This window comes from Rhinopithecus bieti, unplaced genomic scaffold, assembly GCF_001698545.2.
Source record: "Rhinopithecus bieti isolate Rb0 unplaced genomic scaffold, ASM169854v2 scaffold_5246, whole genome shotgun sequence".
NCBI classification, from domain to species: Eukaryota; Metazoa; Chordata; class Mammalia; order Primates; family Cercopithecidae; genus Rhinopithecus; species Rhinopithecus bieti.
The window spans coordinates 884,300-906,245 of NW_016804704.1; the positions used below are offsets into that span (position 1 = coordinate 884,300).

Genomic DNA, 21,946 nt, shown 5'->3' on the forward strand with positions numbered 1-21,946 from the left:
CGATGTTCAGGTGCCCTGAGGAGACTGATAATCCTTGCAGTTTATGGAGTCAACGGATGCAATAATATGTTTAAGCACAGTCCTATCTCTCACACATATTAGTGGGCTCATACATGGTTCTTAATATGTAACAGGCATTGTTATCTAGCATTTGACGGTGCTCATTTCAGACAAAGAAAATGAGGCTCAGAGAAATTGACTAACTTTCTTAAATCACAGGGTCATTAAGTAATGAAGCATGAATTCAAACCCCAGCAGCCGAGCCCCAACCCTGCTTTTAAGTACCACAACACATAGCTCACGTGTGACACTTCCAGATAGCCAGAAGCTTTATTCTATTGGAAACACATCCTACTGCGCTCTAGAATAAAATTATTGGAAATACGTCTTTAAAAGGAAACTAACTAATGTAACTCTTTGGAGCCTGGGGGAGCCTGTGCTATTCTCATTAAGCAAGAGTATTAATGAGTTGATTTCAAAGTTTATTAAATGAGTAAGTGTGGGAAACAAATTAGGAAAGAAACTATTCAGAGGAATAAAAATGACAGAAACAGAAGTTTTAAGGTTATAATGTCCTCATGTTACAAAGCATGTGTCTGTAGGCTGATATAGGCCCAAATCTATTGAATTCCTATGGACTGATGGTTTTGCACACACATTAGATCTCTTTTGGAAAAAATAAACACATACATTTGATAAAGAAGGTTGGTAGTAGTAAAATAGATTGTGCCGTTGAGTGCAGGTGATTGTCACATTCTGTGGTATAAAGATAACCAGCTATGGAGTAGAGGGCTGGATTTGATTGCTGTCTCTACTATTTGTAAGCTCTTTGACTTTGTGCAAGTTAACTCCTTGTATCTTTCATTTTCTTATCTGCAAGGCTGGGAAAAGAGTAATATGTGCTTGCCAAGTTATGAGGGAGGATTAAACGAATTGGTCTTCATGTATTTCTTAAGACATGGTACTAGATCAGAGTTGGCGAGCTCTTTTCTGTAAAAGGTCAGACTTTGAAATATTTTCAGCATTCCTGGCTACCAGGACAGAACTGCAGCCACTAAATTACTGAATTCTTTTCTTTTCGTGGGAAAATAGCCATACAAAATACAGAAATTAATGAGCACAGTTGTGTTACAATGAGCCTTCATTTACAAAAACAAGCAGTGGGTCAGACCTGACCTCAGGACTGTGGTTTGCTGACTCCTTCACAAGACACATGAGGGTTAATATCATCAAAGGATTTTGATGAGAAGTCATTGGCATACTATATGAAAAGTATGTGGTAGAGTATCTTGCCCGTGAAAGGTGTTTAGCGAATGATAGTTATTATTATACTTTATATGTAACCTAGAAAATTACATACGACTTTCCAATCATCAGACCCTCTGTCCTTGCTTCTTAATTTTCATCAAGGAAGGTTAAGAGACAAGGTTAACTTAGCTAAGAAGTAACTATGTGCAAGAATAAATGCAAGCAAAATGACAGAATTTGATTACAGTTCCAAGATTCCTAGTTCAAAACAGAATAGGAAGAAAGGCTAATTTTCTCCTGATGTGGCCTTCCCTGACCTCACAATATCTCCAAAGAAGGCTGTAGACCCTTTCTCCTTTATAAAACATTAAATGTGACTATCTTATATTAGTAACAGGTGTATTAATGGGGGTGCTGATGGCAGGCAGGGAACAGGCTGAATGACATGAATTCTTCCCTTCATAAATGGGCGTCTTTCCATGAAAGCACAACATCATTTGTTGAATGTCAAGTAGACTAGAATTTCAGACCTGGAAACATTTGCCTTGAAGCATCAAAATAATTGAATACTGTAATGGCTCAGCACCTGGTTTAAAGTTATAATACCAGGATTTACATTATTCTTAGCCACAGGCATATTTTTCACCAGCTTTTAACAACCCACCTCCTTTTCCCCTTCCCTCCCACACAATAACTGGGATGACTTGTCTAGATCTTAGGCAAAAATTCACTTAGCACATCAGCTCCTGGAAACAAATGCACTTAACCAGAAAAATAGGGACATCAACCAGCCAAGATGCATCCTCATTTAATAGAGCTTGAAACTACTATAATCTGTAAAGTACAGTGAGAAGAATAAGTTTCACCTGCCTGCACATCAGTCATTGATTCTCCATTTGATTTGGAGGGACTCTGAGGGACCGACCTGAGCCTGAGAAGAGGCAAGATTCCCCTTCAAGGACACACCGGGAACTTACGGACCTCTTTCTCCATGGTGCAGAGCACAGAGGTAATTACATAATTGTTCAATTACTTTTTTCAAGAGTCACAATCTCAAATTGCATAAGCCACCAGAGAAATGGCATCAGTGAATGAAGCAGTTCATTTCAGGGACTTCAGTTAATGGAAAGGGGTGTGTCTCAATAAAGACTCATACAGTCAACTGTTTCCATGCTGGCATACCCCACTGTTAATTGATTTCCCACATGTTCAAGGCAGCAGGAAATGTCATTTTTAATACTTTTATTTTTGGCTTTACAGAATTACTGCAAAGATAGTACAAAGTTCCTGAAAATCCAATGGGGATACCCAGTGCCCCTATTATTGACATCTTACATTAGGATGGTATATTATTATTAATTATTATATATTAGTATAGTATTATATATTAGTGTAGTGTTATACATTAGTATAGTGTTATACATATGCATAGTATCTGTGATATACATTATTCGTTACTATTAGTGCTACTAATTATTATACATTAGTATGTATAACAATACATACTAATAATATATATTATACATATGTATAGTATTATACATTGGTATTAGTATTAGCAATAATTACTGTATGTTAGTATGGTATATTATTAGTATGGTGTAGTTATTATTATTAACTGAAGCCCATATTTTAACCAAAAGTATAAATGGTAAATGTTCTGGTATTTCAATATTGATCACTGTGATAGGCAGAATAATTGATTCCCTCAAAGATGTCCCAAATACACAGGCAGAATAATTGTTCTCCAAACATTTTGAAGACGTTCTAATCTTTGGAACCTATGAATAGCCTACCTTACATGGCAAAAGAGACTGTGAAGATGTGACTGAGATAAGGGTTAATCTAATGGAGAGACTGGGAGCTTGTCCTGGACTATTCTGGCGGACCCACGGGAATCACACATGTCCTTATTAGAAGAAGGCAGGAGGGTCAGAGTGAAAGGAGCTGTGATGAAGGCAGCAGAGATAGGAGTGATGTGGCCATGAGCAAAGGAACACTGGAAGGGAAGCTTCCGGAAATGGAAAACAGTCAGGAGATGGATTATACCTGAGAGCCTCAGAAGAAATTGAGCCTTGAAGACACCTTCAGGGGATAATGATGTTGACGATTCTCTTGCTAGTCCAAAATTATCTTTGTTCAGATTTCAAATCATGAGGCACATGTCCCAGGGGCCCAGCCTAGACAAAAGAAAAGCTTCATAGATAAAGTCTTATTAAGAGAAATCAGAATAGGCCATTGAGGATTTTTCTTTAGACCCTTGAAATTGAACAGACTGACAATGCACTCTGAAACGGTGCTCTCTCTGCTTGCATAATTTTCAAAAGCATAGTCACCCCATCTGTAATGACACTTCACCTGCAAACCCAGTAAGACCCATTTTAGATTTCTGAACTGGAGGATAATACATGAGTGCTGTTGTAAGACTATGCTAGTGGTAATTTGTTGCAGCAGCAAAAGGAGCTAATACAGGCATCAATTCAATGAGAAAGAAATACTCTGTTCCATCAAACACAGACTCATCCGCTAGGCCCCCATTGTGCAGAGGGTATATGTCTGCTGTGTGACACTAGTCTTAAAGGGGACTGAGACTGTGCCCCCTCTGTATCTCAGACCTTAAAACAGCACTTGACACAGAGAAAAGACTCATTATATATGGATTAAAGTAATGCTTTTTAGCCCTTGAAGAACTGCTATATCAATGGTTGTCTTTGATATGCTATGCATTCTTTATTCTTCTTTGGCAAGAAGTGTGAGAAATATCAACTCTATTTATCTCTGTCCACTTAGGGCTCCTGAAGTACTTATCCTTATTTCCCAGCAACTTTAAGTATGTCTTTGGTTTCTTATTATGGAACAAAATGAGATACATACTTAACGGTTTGCAGATTAAGTATCGTTGCAGATGGGGTGACTATGCTTTTGAAAATTATGCAAGCAGAGAGAGCACGGTTTCAGAGTGCATTGTCAGTCTTTCACTTTCAAGGGTCTAAAGAAAAAAAAAAAAACTCATTGGCCTATTTTGATTTCTCTTAATAAGACTCTAATTGTGAAGCTTTCCTTTTGTTTGGGTTGGGCCCCTGGGATAAGCGCCTCATGACTTGAAATCTGAACGAAGATAATGTTGGACTAACAAGAGAATCATCAACATCATTATTCTTTAAAACTCTGCAAAGCCCAGTGTGTTTGCACCATTAGACTTCAGTTTTCCTCTGCAAAGAGAAATCAAAGGCGATATGAGAAGACCACACACACACACACACACATAAAGCACAGAAATGGGAATCTCAGGATCAATACATTTTTTTTTTTTTCCCAGAGAGGTTCTGATGGGAGAAAGGGCTTTTCTGCATCTGTTTCCCTACATCTTGCCCCTCTTGCCCACGCTTGTCCTTTCCCCCTGCACAAACACACTGTAGACCTAGCCATTGGACACCACTGCCTGTGTTTTCCCTGTTTCCTCTTTGACACCTGAACCCTGGCAAGGAAGGCATAGCCTATGCCATCCTGGGTAATTATAGTTTGAACATTTTCCCCCCAAGTGTCATGTTGAAATGTGATCCCCAATGTTGGAGGTGGGGTCTGGAGGGAGGTGTTTGAATCATGACGGCAGATCCCTCATGAATAGCTTGGCACCATTCCTTTGGAGATGAGTGAGTTCACAGAAGAGCTGATTGTTGAAAAAAGCCTGGTCTCCTCTCACTCTCTCACTGTCTTGCGCCTTCTCTCTCTTGCTCCCACCCTCCCCGTGTGATGCACTGGCTCCCCTTAGCCTTCCACCGTGATTGTAAGCTTCCTGAGGCCCTCACCAGAAGCAAATGCGGGCACTATGCTTTGTGTACAGCCTGCAAAACTGTGAGGCAAATAAACATCTTTTCGTTATAAATTATCCAGTCTCAGATATTCCTTTTTAGTAACATAAAAATGGCTTAACACTCTAAGCCGGTTTTGAGCACATTCCATTGAGGTCTGCTCACAGGTGATTGTCTCCTCCACACACCCCTGTGTTCTGTGCTGTTGCTGTTGGTGCATCCCTCTCATGATGTCGCTGCTGCGGACACAGCCTGCCCCTCCTCCCCAGAGTTACATTTCCATAGACCTTGCTCTTCCTATATATTCCAGAAGCAACTCAGTTGGGGTGTGGCCAAGAAGGGTGACAATCACAGAAATGGTTTCTCTCTTCTGCCTCCTTCAGGAAAATCTGGGCTGCAAAATCTGCTTCTACTGATACCTGGCTGTGGCCAAGGTCTTTCCACCCCTCCAAGGCCTCCATTTTTTATCTTCATAAGACAGAACGATCCAACCTGCCTATCAGTATTGTGAGTATTTGATGGCTCCCCTGAAGTCCTGCAAGTTCTTGACTGCAGGTTCCCAGGAAATGGCAGATGTGACCAGCAATGATTCATTCATTGCTTCATTAATCAAGCCAGCTTCCACTGACGATCTACTGGGTGCAGGACTCTGGCATGGCAGGCTGTGCATTCTGCCCGCGCTCAGTTCACATTTCAGCCCGGTCTTTTGCTGCCTGGGTGAGCTAGGCTGAATTACAGATCCTTTGCACTTCAGTTTTCTCCCTTTTAAAATAAGTGCTATGGTGGCATTGCCCTCAGAATTGTTTTGCAAGGAAATCAATGAGTGTCTTGCACAATGTGTGCAAGACACATAATTGGCCCTAGAAACTTTTAAATAATAATAATGCCACTATTAAATTTATCGAAGGGCTCAGACAGTGTGAGTCCCGAGCTGTGTGTTAACCACTGTAATTATTGCTAGTAATGATGTTATTTTAAACTTGTTTAATTATTCCTATATGTACACAGTAGTGTCCCCTTATTTGGGGTTTAACTTATACTGGTTTTAATTACCAAAGTTCAAAAATAGTAAGGTATTTTGAGATAGAGAGAAACCACATTCATAAGACTTGTGTTACAGTATATTGTTATAATTGTTCTACTTTACTATTAATTATTATTGTTAGTCTGTTATTGTGCTTAATTTATACTTTTATAATTTTAATTTTTTTGTAGAGATAGGGTCCTACTATGTTGCCCAGGCTGGTCTTGAACTCCTGGCCTTAAGCAATCTTCTTGCCTCTGCCTCCCAAAGCACTGGAATCACAGACAAAACCCACCATATCCAACTTCCTAATTTATAAATTAAACTTTAACATAGTTATATATGTATAGAAAAAACATAATATATGTAAGGTTTATACTATCTGCAGTTTCACCCATACACTGAGGGTCTTGGACTGTATCTTCTGCAGATAAGGGGGAATGACTGTATACACATATATGTACCTCTATGTGACTATACACATTTAGATGCAGGAGTAGGTGCAGGTGGATATAGGTACGGGGTATACACAGACAGACATAGAGATGTATTTTTCCTCTTCAAAGAGCAAGGACTTAGGAGAAAACAGAACTAACAAACTGGAACAGAGATTCGAGGAAATTGCCCAGAACACAGAGAGACAAAGCCCTGAAAAATATTCTACAGAAGTTAAGAGACATGAAGGATAAAATAGGCAGGTGTTCCATAAGACGAGAGAAGAAGAATGAAGAGGAGCAGCATTTGAAGAGCTGAATCTAAGCATCATCTAAAGTTCATTTTTTTGAAATGCACCTTCAGATTCAAGAATTTACATCAAAACCCCAAGCAGAATTTTTATAAGCCCGTGTCTAGGTAGCACTTGGTGAGTAAATTCAAGCAAACTTTAAAAATACAAAATAGTGGCCAGGCACAGTGGCTCACACCTTAATCCCAGCAGGCGTGATCACGAGGTCTGGAGTTCAAGACCAGTCTGGCCAGCATGGTGAAACCCTGTCTCTACTAAAAATACAAAAAATTAGCCAGGCATGGTGGCATGTGCCAGCTACTTGGGAGGATGAGGCAGGAGAATTGCTTGAATCCGAGATGCTGAGGTTGCAGTGAGCCGAGATCGCACCACTGCACTCCAGCCTGGACGACAGAGCGAGACTGTGTCATATATATATATATATACACACATATATATACACATACATATATATATACACATATATACACATACATATATATATACACATATATATACACATATATATATACACATATATATATACACATTATATATACACATATATATACACACATTATATATACACATATATATATGTGTGTGTGTGTGCGTGTGTGTGTGTGAAAATAATAAAAATTATGATAAATTTAATGATGATTAAGTGTCATATATATATATATATACACACATATATATACACATACATATATATATACACATATATACACATACATATATATATACACATATATACACATACATATATATACACATATATATATACACATTATATATACACATATATATACACACATTATATATACACATATATATATGTGTGTGTGTGTGCGTGTGTGTGTGTGAAAATAATAAAAATTATGATAAATTTAATGATGATTAAATTTAAAAATATTAAAAATCAAATGACGCTAAAATTCCAAGTAATAATAATATATAATTCTAACAATTTGGCATTGGATATTTTGTTTATGGTGGTTAAGTACATATAATTTGAAATTATGTTACAGTGCCCTAATACTTAGATTTTTTTGAAAAATCAAGCATACTACAAAAGTCGCTTAAAGATAAAATTATATATGTCCTTTTCAGGGACATAGATGGAATTGGAAGCCATTATCCTCAGCAAGCTAACGCAGAAACAGAAAACCAAACACTGCATGTTCTCCCTTAAATGTGGGAGCTGAAATGATGAGAACACATAGACACATGAGGAATAACAACACATACCGGGTCTTGTTGGAGGGGGAGAGTAGCGGGAAGGAGAGCATCAGGAAGAATAATTAATGGACGCTGGGCGTAATACCTCGGTGATGGGATGATCTGAGCAGCAAACCACCACGGCGCACGTTTACCCATGTAACAAACCTGCACATCCTGCACATGTACCCCAGAACTTAAAATAAAAGTTGAAGAAAAAAATACAATGATATAGACAGAATACAAGAAAACTAATGGAAAAAGTATGTACAATAAATGCCAACCAGGGAAAACCTGGTAAGGTTTTATTAAACATCAGAGAAATAGTATTCTAGGCAAAAATGTTCTGGATACAAATAGAATACTAAATAATGACATAAGAAACAACCTACGAGTTTGTAAGAAATCTAAAATTGGAAGTAACTAAGAACACAATTGGAATGTAAGTTGCTATCTGTACTGTCAGAAATATTAGGTGAATTTCACAAATAATTTTAAGAGTAAGAAGGTTTATCATACCTTACTTGGAAGCTGATGTGCCAAACAGATATGAATGAGGAGGAAGAGCAATAGAGGAGCAAATTTTAACTAAAGGACTTATTTAAATGAAAGAATATGCATTTCCTCTTAACACAAAATATCATTTCTAATGATATACAAAATCTTTAAACAAATAATATAAAACCAAACGCTTTTTTGAGCAGTTGATTTCATCCATATAGATTCTTGTTATTTATTTATTTATTTATTTATTTATCTAACTTTTATTTTAAGTTCAGGGGTGCATGTGCAGGTTTATTATATAAGTAAACTTGTATCATGGGGGTTTGTTGCATAGACTATTTTATAATCACACAGGTATTAAGCCTAGTAGCCATTAGTTGTTTTTCCCGACTCCCTCCCTCCTCCCATCCTTCACCCTTTAGTAGGCCAGAGTGTGTTGTTCCCCTCTATGAAGACGTTTTTTGTTTTTTGTTTTTGAGATAGGGTCTCACTCTCTCACCCAGGCTGGAGTGCAGTGGTGCAATATTGACTCTTGCAGCCTCCACCTCCTGGGCTCAGGTGATCCTCCCACCTCAGCCTCCCAAGTGGCTGGGATTACAGGGCCATGTCATCACACGCAGCTAATTCTGTATTTTTTGTAGAGATGGGGTTTGGTATATTGCCCAAGCTGGTCTCGAACTCCTGGGCTCAAGTGACCCCCTGCCTCAAACCTCCCAAAGTGCTGAAAACACATTTTTAAATCAGAAAAATATTAAAAGTAAACCAAATCTTCATAGATTTGGGATTTATATAAAACAGGAAACTATAATACAAATGAGAAACATTTAGAGTTGAACCACAATGAAAACAAGGTCTACAGATCCTGGCACAGGTGCGGAAACGATGTGTAGAAGACACATCACCATACATGTGTTCTGGAAGTGAGAATTTTAGAAAATAGAACAAAAGAGTAACAGTGAGTAGCGTAAAGAAAGCAATTAGAAATAGAGAAATTAGTTTGAAGGAAATCACAGGAGCCATTGAAAGAACCAGTAAAACCAACATGGAATCTTCAAAGAAACCAAGGAAACGGCAAAACCATTCGAATGATCGATCGAAAGAAACTGTGTGTGTATGTGTGCGTGTGTGTGTGTGCATGTGCTGTGTGTGTGTGTTTAATAATAACGGTAAAGACAAGAGAAGGGACAGCTATAGATAAATTATCGTCTTTGGAGAAGATCAGAGATAGTTTTCCTCCTCATTCTTGAACTTCCTTCTCAGCTTCAATAAGAATGGTGACTCTCTTGCAGGGCGTGTGGGAAGGAATTAAACTTCAGTTTTGTTCAGACTTTCTAAAAAACAAATAAGTAACAGCTGTATGAGAGACAAAGCTAATAAAATGTGTGGCATTATGAAACGATTGAGATCACATCTGTATTAGGAAAGGAATTGTTAGAAAAATATGCAAACACTGGCCTTTGCAAACTTTTCTCTACTGTAAGAACCTATAAAAACAAGGGTAATGTTGTCAGAACTTCTGAGCCAGCATTAATGAATATCCTATTTTTGTTTTTGTTTTTGAGACAGAATTTCGCTCTTGTTGCCCAGGCTGGAATGCAATGGCGTGATCTCAGCTCACTGCTACCTCTGCCTCATGGGTTCCAGCAATTCTCCTGCCTCAGCCTCCCAAGTAGCTGGGACTAAAGGCACCTGCCACCACGCCCAGCTAATTTTTGTATTTTTAGTAGAGATGGGGTTTCACCATGTTGGCCAGGCTGCTCTCGAACTCCTTATCTCAGATGATCCACCCGCCTCAGCCTCCCAAAGTGCTGGGATTACAGGCGTGAGCCACTGCACTCAGCCTATTAATGAGTTTCTGACAGAAAATTTGTCTTGCAACCAAATCAGGTTGTGTGTGGACTTCCCCTTCTTGGTGAGCCTCCTACACTCACGTGAACCTGCGTGTGCTCTGGTGCCCACACTCTGCCCTTTATGTATTAGTAGGAGCACAGCTTTCATGGTGGAGATAAAGATTGAAGAAGAAGGGATTAGCGAGACTTGAATGAAAAGAACTTGGTAGTAAGAATAATTTGTAAAATATCCTATCTGATCATTTTTACAGTATCAAATTTGGTCCATCTGCTGTTACGTGCAGGGGCTATACAGAAGTTTGTTTTTCTGAACAAGAAGGATTTATTAAAAAGTAATTAACATTTATAATAATATTGTTATTATTTTAAGTGCCCATTAGGCCAGATGTCTAAAAAATAGTTATAATTTATCTCTAATCTTTACAAAATCACAGCAAGGGAGATATTGTTATACCCATTTCACAGATGTAAAAGCTTGAGGCAGTCACTAGTTATAGCAGAGCCAGGATTCTCAGCCATGTCCCTCCAGAACTAAAGTCTAGCTCTTTAAAATTCATTGTTATCTTTCCAATTAGAGGGAAAAAATGTGTAGACTGACAGGTGACTTCTCAACCAAAATCATTGAAAGTATCTCAGCAAAAATATCCTTTAAGAATGATAGTGAAATAGACTTTTCAGACAAAGAGAAACTGTCTTTGTTACCAGAAGACCCACATTAAAGAAAATATCAAGGGTTGTTATTCAGGAAGAATGAAATAATCCCAAATCTTGGCCAAAACACACACACATGCACACGCACACATACACACACACACACACACACACACACACACCCCAAAACAACAACAATAACAAAAGACCAAGACGGAATTAAATCATCACAAAGGGTGAATATACAGAATGAATAATGACCACATAAAACAATAACACAAATACAAATTATCACGTGAGAAATTTAATGCACACATAAACAGAATTAACATGCATGGCAAAATGGCATTTAATTCAAAAAGTGCATAAATGAAGTTAAACAATTCTAAGATTTGTGCCTTTTCCTGGAAAAGAAGAAAAGCCACAATTAATACAACCATTAATATTTCAGTTATCCATATTGCAATCTTTATGATAATCACTTAGACAGAGTAATATTATTTATAATTTCCTAATTCATAGGGAAAATATGTAAATAAACATTTTCTAATTTGGAATAAGAAAAGACAAAACAGGCAAGACAAACAGAAAAACAAAAGCAGATTAAGCTGACAGTCCAAATATATTAAGAATTGCATTACGTATAAGGAGACTGAATCTAACAATTAAAACAGAAATAAGCATCTCTTTGGATTAAAATAAAATTATAGGAGATTCACTTAAAACAGAGACAGAGAAAGATTGAAAAAATTAGACCATGCAAGCTATACCGAAGAAAGATTTTGTGACCAGAAAAATATCTGACAAATTAGTCTTTAAGATAAAATGTACAACTAGAGATAAAGAGACTTCGTAAAAGTTTAAAATCATTGATAAAATAGAATGATTCTCAATGTGCTTGCACCTAAATAGTTTAGCCTCAAAAGGTGGTTATTTTGGGTGACATTGATTGTATGCTTCTATATGTATTCTGCTTTATGTTTTTAAATCTATGTCTATTAGTCTGTTTTCACACTGCTGTAAAAATACTACCTGAGACTGGGTAATTTATGAAGGAAAGAGGCTTAATTGACTCACAGTTCCACATGGCTGGGGAGACCTCAGGAAACTTACACTCATGGCGGAGGGCGAAGGGGAAGCAAGGACTTTCTTCACATGGTGGCAGGAGAGAGACGTGTGAGTGCAGGAAAACTGCCATTTATCAAACCACCAGATCTCATGAGAACTCACTCACTATCATGAGAACAGCATGGGGGAAACTATCCTCATGATGCAATCACTTCCTTCCCTTGACACATGGGGATTACAATTTGAGATGACATTTAGGTGAGAACCCAGAGCCAAACCATATCACTGTATTTTTAATTGTTCACAATAAATATATGAGGAACTGCTATAGGATTAAATAAGAAACTACTCATATTTGTTCGACATGCGATTAACCCCTAGCAAGCATTCAGTAAATGGTAACTGGCATCATCACACATATCACTATCATCATTAACATTTTTGTAATTGAAACAGAACAATGGTGAAATAGGAAAAAGTAGGAACTGGAGTCCTACAGAGCCAATTGTTTTTCCTATAATTTATTCATAAAAGCAAAGCATGAGAGTCATTTGTCTCACGCAGCATTTATAAGCCATCCTCCCTGAGACATTTAGGGCTCATCTGCTGCAAGTCATGGAAGATACGAAAGTATAACCACTATTTAGTATTTCCATCACTCCTGTAGGCCCTGTCTTTGATCCAGTTTGACTTAGTTGTGTTTCCAGAACTCCAAGTACCTGATCATATCTTGGGGTCATGTGAGGGAAACTTGGCCTTGAGGAAAGGGGCTTCACAGACAGGCCGTTTATTGTTACTCTCCCAGGAAATTCAGTCCGGAGCCCAGAGCCTAGGCTTCCATGAGTAACTCCTGACATCTGCTGGCCAATGTGCTCCTGGCCTGTTCACTGCATGCTAAGAGCCAGAGAATGCTCCCTCGGGACAATGTCTGTGTTGGATTTTTTTAAAAAAAAAATATTTAGAGAACTTTATTATAGTGTTTATCTCAAAGAAAGAATAAAACATTCAACTATTAAAAGGCCAGGCATTCTCTAATTTTCATGAACTGTAAGTAGAAATGATAAGGAAAATAAATGTCCAAACACGCAAATAACCATCAGGTTAAAGTAGGAATTAAAATCTCAATTACAAGCTATTTAGGAATTAACAAAATGACATTGCATATCAAACTATAGAAAGGCAACAAAACTGCAACCAGAGGCTGACTCTTATGACTAAAAAACTGATAGATTTTATTTTCCTTGTGGTTACGTTGGTAAATTCTTCGGTGGTAATTTCTGAGATTTTGGTGCACCTGTCACCTGAGCAGTGTGCACTGCACCCAATATGTAGTCTTGTATCCCTCACTCCACCTCCCAACATTCCCCGAGTCCCCAAAGTCCTTATGTCATTCTTATGCCTTTGCATCCTCATAGCTTAACTCCCACTTACAAGTGAGAACATGCAATGTTTGGTTTTCCATTCCTGAGTTACTTCACTTATGCATTTGAGAGAGCTCACAGCTCAATTCACCCTTCAGGCTTATGAGTCCAGAAGCTTTTGCACAGCCAAATTGAAAAAAAAAACTGATACTTATAAAGTGAGAGGAAGCCCTGATGGGAGATTTGCCTAAAGGGTAGGAGCCTGGATGTTGAAGTCTGTCTCATAAACCTATGCTCACCTCCTAGTGGTACATCTGTATCCCAGCTAAATAACACCTTTGTGCCTCAGTTTCCTTGTCTGTGAAATGGGGCTGAAAATATGACCTACATGATAAGATTATTATGGGATGGAAGCAGTTCAGGCACATATATATATATAATATATATATATCTATATGGTAGAACAGTTCCTTGAAAAGAACAATTTCTTAACATATGAACATTGTTATTAAACCTTAAAATTGTGACTTATACAATCTAATAAAGCTATTAATCAACCTAATTTACTGCACATTTATTTTAAAAATCCCTAAATTATGGGGGCTATTTCCATTCTGCCAGCACTGCAGGAAGCTGCAGATAGCTCTGGAAAATAGTAAATGTGCTGTATATAACAACTTCTTTTATACCCTGCTTTTATTCTAAAATATGAGACGGCCTGGGCATAAATCTGGCTGAGAAGTCTTTTATTGTTACTATTAACGTGAAAATGAGCTTGTGTAATGCACTCTGATTGTGTCTAAATCATCCCAGCTCCTGGTCTGTTTCACATTGTCTCAGACAAAGAACACTGGGCCTTATATAGTAATCACACATTAATAGGCATTAGTCGTGGTACAAAGAGCTTTTTTAGTGGATTAATTGAAACTCTCGCTGTGCAAGCTTGAGGACCTCAGCTAGTGACATTGAACATGCACTCTTACAATTAATGATAAAAACTAAATATTGTCCTGGATCCCACTGCCAACATTTTGCTTAGGAAATCACCAGCCTGAGCTATTCTCACGTTAGAACTTGGAATCCCACAGATGGGCTGTACAGCATAAAGACTGAAGCATGGATCCTATATGCAAGGCAATGAGGTTTACATGCTGGTTCTGCTAGCTACTAACTATGTGACCTGGCGGGAGTCAGGGGTGCTCTCTGAGCATCAGTTTCTTCATCTGCAAAATGACAATTACAGAAAGAGTCCCTATCTCATTCAGTCACCGTGAGGACAAAGTGAACCAGCTTGTGTGTGAACGCACCCATCATAGAACCCGGCATGTAAAGAGTGCAAAGTAAGTGTTAGTTGTTATTATTATTATTAGTGTATTAATTGGGTCCTCACAGGAAATACATGGTACACTCAAAATGGGATTGAATTTAATAAATTTAATAAAGATAGTAGTTAAATAGATTGGACAACATTAAATAAATGGGAGATGGCACTGCACCCAGGACCTAGCAACAGTGGGAAGCCATCACACTAACTCCGTACCACTACCCCAACCAAAGGAACAAAAGGAGGGGACAGTTGCCACATCATACAGGAGCTTTGGCATTAAGAAGGCCTTGACATCTGACGCCACGTAAGCTGTGGCCTCCATAAAAGGAACACAGACAACGCCAAGTTGTGGAGAGCAGGGAGAGAGGGAAGGTAATAAATCTCTTGACTTCTCTCTTCTTTTGCCCCTGAAAACCCAGCGTCTCCAGTCAGAAAACTAACCAGAAGCCAGAGGGCAGAGGAAGCCAGGTGATGCAATATGAAGAGGTCAGCCTACAGGTTAGAGTAGTGCAGGGTGCGCTAGGGTTAGGAATACATCTGGAGGGGAGATTGGCAAATATCAGTCCCCAAGGAGAGTGGTCTTGGGGGCATCTATATTATGCATGCAATAAGTATGAATAAACTGAGCAAATATTACCAATATAGCTGCATACCCCATTGCCAAGAAACACCAAGGGAACAAATATAACTGTGGAAGTGACTCAGTGCCTTCGAGTCTGGTTCTGGACTGCGAACAGGAAGAGTGATAATCCTAACAAAAACAACTGAATAAAAATAGTAACAGCAACTGGCATTTCTATAATACTTTGTAATTTTCAAGTTGCTTTCATGTATATAACCACATTTCAGCCTCGTAATAACTCTATTGGAAGGTAGGTATTTATTTCCATTTTAAAATGAGAAAATTGAGGATGAAATGTTTAGTTGGCTGAGATCAAAATCCCTTGTGTAATTCTTGCTTAAATTTCCTAGAGGATGCATGAAAAATGTTGATATTACATGTTAGTGTTCAGGAATACAAGATGTGGAATTTACTTGTTTTACTCATGTGTTGTGAGGCTTGTAATGTGTCAAGCTCTGTTCTAGACACTGGGGATGCAGCAGTGACCAAAACAAAGCCCTGCCTATTTTTGAGCCGCAGTTACTTTGGAAGAGTCTGGAAGTCCTTCCAAAGTCCTTCTTACCTGGAAGAGTCAAGAAGTTAAAAGAGTTATTTATGACCCAGAAGTCCCAATAGAAATGAAAACATATATCCACAAAAAACCTTGGACATAAATATTCATAGCAGAATTGTTCATGATCGCCAAAGTGTGGAAATAGCCCAAATGCCTATCAGTTGAAAGATACATAAAATCGTATATCCACACTGAAATATTACTTAGCAATAAAAAGGAATGAAGTACTGATTTATACTATAGGAAAGAATCTTTAAAATGATTACACTAAGTGAAAGAAGCTGGTCCCAAAAACTACTGATTATATGATTCCACTTGTATGAAAGATCCAGGTTAGGCAAATCTAGAGAAAAAATAAGTAGATTATTTAGGGCAGGAGCAATGAGTGAATGAGAATATTGGGAGGGTCAGTGATAGCAGCAGGAGGCAGCCAAATGCCCAGACAGACAGAGGTGGGACCCTGTGACCCCATCTCCAAGCTGAAGACAGTTGAAAACCTGAAAGCTACAAGTTAAATCCTTGGACTGGATTGAGAACTTGTCTTCCTGTTTGGCACACTTTCCTCTGATTCATGCCTGCTCTTCACCTGTTTTACATATAGCCACCCTTGCCTAGTTGGTTTTCTACACTATCATGCCAACCTTTGGATGGTGTTGTCACTTTAACCTTTTTTGCATACTCACAAGCGAATCAGCACACACTCTCCATTCTGTGCCTATAAAGTCCCCAGACTCAGTCAGTATTGGAGAATATGGCCTGACTTCAGGGAAAGAGATGGCCTGACTTCAGGGAAGATGACCTGTTCTTCTTGCCCCTTCTCGAGCTCCCCTCTCCATCTCCTCTCTCCACTGAGAGCTGTTTTCATCACTCAATAAATTCTCCACCTTCACCATCCTTAAATTGTCTGCATGACTTCATTCTTCTTGGATGTCACACAAGAGTTCAGGACCCACTGAGTGTGGATACCCAGAAAGGCTGTCACACTAGCCTTTTGCCTTTGCTGGCAGAAGGCAACCACCCCATGGATGAGGCAAGGGGCCAGTAAGCTGCTAACATGCTGTGGACAGTTGAACTAAAGGAGCTCTGTAACACCTCTTCTGGGGTTTCAGGATCATGGGCACCCTCACCTGGGAGCTGCCACATTCCCCTCAAGGCAACATGCCTGGACTGGCCCCAGGTCCCACTCAGAGCATGCTCCTCTGTTGACGCCCAAAGCAGCCAGCCAGGTTCTGCACTCGCTCACTCACTTGTTCCCTTCTGCAGGGGGTTAAGCACGGCAGATTGAGTAGATGGGCACCCCTCCCACAAGTCTGGCAAAGGGGCTGAGAAAATCCTGCATCAACAGCTAAATGATGTGGGGTTTCATTTTAGGGTAACAAAAATATTCTAAAATTGGTCATGTGATAAATGCATAATTCTGTGGATACTAAAAGTCAATTGCCTGTACACCTTAAACGAGTGAAGAGCATGTTATATGAATTGCATCTTTTTTTTTTCTTTAGACAGAGTCTGGCTCTGTCACCCAGGCTGAAGGGTAGTGGCACGATCTCGGCTCACCGCAACCTCTGCCTCCTGGGTTCAAACGATTCTCCTGCCTCTCAGCCTCCCAAGTAACTAGGATTATAGGCGTGCACCACCATGCCCAGCAAATTTTTGTATTTTTAGTAGAGACTGAATTATATCTTAATAAGGCTTTTCTTTTCAATGCACTACCCCTTGAAGCCTGAGATTTTTATCTGGTGAGATGTTGAAACTTTTGGCCAAACTTCTCTTGGTAAACTTCATACTTGACCCAAAATAAAATTGTGAGATATTTTGGATGTTCGTCCCCACCCAGATCTCATGTTGAATTGTAATCCTCAGTGCTGGAGGTGGGGCCTGGTAGGAGGTTTCTGGGTCATGGGTGTGAATCCCTCATGGCTTGGTGCTGTTTTCATGATAGTGAGTTCTCAGGAGATCTGTTCATTTAAAAGTGTATGGCACGGCAGGGCGCGGTGCGGTGGCTTCCCAAGCCTGTAATCCCAGCACACTATGGGAGGCCGGAGAACGGCAGATCATGGAGGGTTCCAGGAAGATGGAGACCATCCTGGCTAACACGGGTGAAACCCCGTCTCTAAGCTAAAGAAATGAGCGAAAAAGCTAGCCGGGCGAGGTGGCGGGCTCGCCTGTATCCCAGCTACTTGGGAGGCTGAGGCAAGGAGAATTGGCGGGAACCCAGGAGGCGAGCTGTGCCAGTGAGCTGATATCCGGCCCAACTTGCACTCCCAAGCCTGGGTGCAGAGCGAGAACTCCATGCGCCAAAAAAAAAAAAAAAAAAAAAAAAGTGTATGGCAACCTCCCCCTGCCAACTCTCTCTCTTGCTCCTGCTTTCACCATGTGAAACCCTGCTCCCACTTCACCTTCTGCCACGATTGCAAGCGTCCTGAGGCCTCCACAGATGCCGATGCCAGAGCTATGCTTCCTGTACAGCCTGCAGAAGGGTGAGACAATTAAACCTCTTTTCTTTATAAATTATCCAATCTTGGGTATTTCTTTATAGCAATGCAAGAATGGCCTAATACAAATTGGATTAGAATTTTTACATAAGCAATCACCCTGGATGTCCTGCTGAGCTGTATCTTTCTGGAGGCATTTATGAGAAAAACTGAACACACACACACATATTCCTAGACCTGATTCTTCCTCCAACTTTGCATCAATTTCAAATTAATAGAACTATGATTTGTTGAGATGATTAGGAACCTTTGCAGGAAAACAACTTCCTGAGCAATGCATGTTCCTTCTGATATTCTCATCAGCTTCATTTCCAAAGAAAAGGTGCCTGTTCTTTTCATGTGCTCTTCACTTTGTTTTATTTCACTCTTTGATGCTAAAAGTTAAAGTGTCTTCAACTTTTGTGCCGATTTCTTTGTAGATTGTATCACTTGCCTTGCTTAGAGATAAAACATACCTGTATCTCTGGCCTTAGGAAAATCTGAACGCTCAGGGCTGCTCCCCAGAGCTAAGCTTTTATGGGCACATCTGCCTTTCACTGTCTTGGAAGATCATACCTAGGCCACCATGTCCCCCAATCATAGGGGTTGCATCCTAATGCCTACAAATAGCTCTATTAGATCCTCTTCCTTTGGGGGGTTTGGGATAAGAAGATGGGCATTTACTGTCCCTTTGGAGGGAACAGAGGTAACAGCACAATTGATTTTTCAAAGATAATCCACCTCCAGGAATCTTTCTTCCTCATCTCTCAAAGCTTCTAAAGTCTTAAAGCAAATAAAATATTTCAATAATTGTGAAAAAAGTATTTAAAAAAAAATCCATGTGTAGCAGATTCAGCATATTATTTCAAGATTTCTCATCTTTCTTGACACGTGGTTGGAACCCGAGTTTGGCATCACTGTGTGCATCTGCTTCTGCATGTTGGTCTGTCTGTGCAGCTGGGAACAGGGAGTACAGACTGTGGGTGGGTTTCTATGAGGGTCTGTGTGAGCATAGGGTCCATAGACTGTGGAGAGACTCAGGAAAGGCGGAAATGCTCCTTTTTGATTCCCCATCAAGAGGGAACCTGTCAAATCCAGGGCAGTTAATAAAATCCATCAAGTTGGAAGTTCTCCTTCAAGAGCCATGGAAGTGTGAGTGAAGTATCTGTCTCATCTTCAGGGCAGTCCATCCTATATAATCTCATTATGCTGGACTCACAAGCCCTGTGTCCACTGCCAGAGAAAGAGGTCCTGAGGAGCAACAAAGGTGTTCTGGTTCATCACATTCTATTTCCTTCAGCCTCTACTTGGGGCCTAGCCCAGGAGTAAATGCACAGTGGATACAGAGAGTGGAATAATAATAGCTTTGCATGAATATATTCATCCAGAAAAAAAGAAAGATACCATAATCAATGAACTAAATGTTCATGCCATGATGTTATTTTCAAAAACCAGCAAGTCGCAGAAAGTAACTTCTCTTGAAAGTAGAAAATATTGAAGGAAGAAAATAAGGACAGAAATATGTGAAATAGAAATAAAATATACAATGGTAAAAAATCATCAAATGCAAAAGGTATTTCAGTGAGAAGACTAATGAAACTGATTTGAATCTGGGAAGACTGATGAAGGAAAGTAAGAGAATGAATAAATTGCAAATATTGACAATGAAGATAGGGCATCATTAAAGATCCTATGTACATTTAAAAGAATAAATCTATAATATAAGCAGTATTATTTTAAAGAAAAAAATTCAGGTAACAGTCAAATTCCAAGAAAAATACTGAGAATATATAATGAATTTGATACAAGGAGAAAATTGGAATATATCTGTGTTTAATAAATGAACTGCATGAATTTTCTTAGAGCCTTATCTAAGCTAGCCCTAATTCCCTAATTATCTTCTATTATCCAGTTTTATTTTTATAGCAGTTATCACTACCTAAAATTATATCATCTTCTATATATCTACTGCCTGTCTCCTTTCACAAAATATAAGTCTTTTAGAGTCTTGAGACATTGTGGATATACTTTATTGTTGATTTTAGGCAGTGGAGAAATCAGTTATATTTTTTATGGGCAGATAGTCTATTATATTTTTTAAATCTCCAGACTATGTGTTTATGTCATTATATTTATTATAAACATTTGTTTAAAAGTATTTTATTTTGATCCTATTGAAAAACTAAGTAATAGGGGATGAGAGTCCTCTCTATCTTGATCAACTCCACAATCCTGGAATCTAGAGTAAGACTGACTCACATTAAGTACTCAAAAATATGTTTAAAAAACAAAAGCACACAGGAAGAAATAAATTTATTCATATTATAACTAATTTCACCATCTGAGAAATTTTTATGGCAGGAAATCTTGTTACCAGTGTACAGTGGTGACCACAAATAGAGAAATGAGAAAATTTCCACCCAAAGAGGTGACTTTCAGAGATTCTTTCTTCTCCCTGTCTTCTACATTTTTTGAAGTTTCCTTCCAAAATACTCTCTTGTAAATTTTCGAATATATTAGATTTTTTAATACTTCATTATTGGGTGAACCCACCCCAGTATTTCAACATAGGCTCCTTTCTACTTTCCCTAAGTGTTGGCTGGTCTGAGAAATAAAGGGAAAGAGTACAAAAGAGAGAAAATGTTAAAGCTGGGTGTCTGGGGGAGATGTCACATGTCGGCAGGTTCTGTGATGCCCCTGAGCCATAAAATCAGCAAGTTTTTGTTAGCAATTTTCAAAAGGGGAGGGACTGTACGAATAGGGTGTGGGTCACAGAGATCACATGCTTCAAGGGCAACAAAAGATCACAAGGCAGAAGGTCAGGGCGAGATCACAAGGTCAGGGCGAAACTAGAATTACTAATGAAGTTCCATGTTCTGCTGTGCACACATTGTCATTGATAAACATCTTAACAGGGTTCAAGAGCAGAGAACAGGTCTGAGTAGAATTCGCCAGGCTGGAATTTCCTAATCCTAGCAAGCCTGGGGGCGCTACAGGAGGCCAGGGTGTGTTTCATCCCTTATCTGCAACTGCATAAGGCAGACACCCCCCAGAGTGGCCAGAGGCCCCCCCCTCAATGGGAATGCATTCTTTTCCCAGGGCTGTTAATTATTAATATTCCTTACTGGGGAAAGAATTCAGCGATACCTCTCTTACCCATTTTTGGTAATAAGAGAAATACGGCTGTGTTCCGCTCAACCCACAGGCAGCCAGACTTTAAGGTTATCTCCCTTGTTCCCTGAAAATCACTGTTATCCTGTTCTTAAGGTGCCCAGATTTCATATTGTTCAAACACACATGCTTTACGAACAATCTGTACAGATAACACAATCATCACAGGGTCCTGAGGCGACGTACATCCTCAGCTTACGAAGATGACGGGATTAAGAGATTAAAGACAGGCATAGGAAATTATAAGAGTATTGATTGGGGAAGTAATAAATGTCCATAAAATCTTCACAATTTATATTCTTCTGTCACGGCTTCAGCAGGTCCTTCCGTTCGGGG

At 39.1% G+C, this 21,946-nt stretch overlaps 2 long non-coding RNA genes across 2 annotated transcripts in view; one reads left to right on the forward strand and one right to left on the reverse strand.

Annotated features, from left to right (window-relative positions):
- Positions 1-21,946, reverse strand: part of LOC108528396 (uncharacterized) — an 84,767-nt gene that overhangs the window by 29,822 nt on the left and 32,999 nt on the right. The gene's annotated exons all lie outside the window — the stretch shown is intronic.
- The window catches only part of LOC108528394 (uncharacterized), a 38,479-nt gene continuing 18,579 nt past the window's right edge, over positions 2,047-21,946 (forward strand). The window contains exon 1 of the long non-coding RNA XR_001885126.1: positions 2,047-2,257. This is a non-coding gene — a long non-coding RNA (uncharacterized LOC108528394). The remainder of the gene's footprint in view (positions 2,258-21,946) is intronic.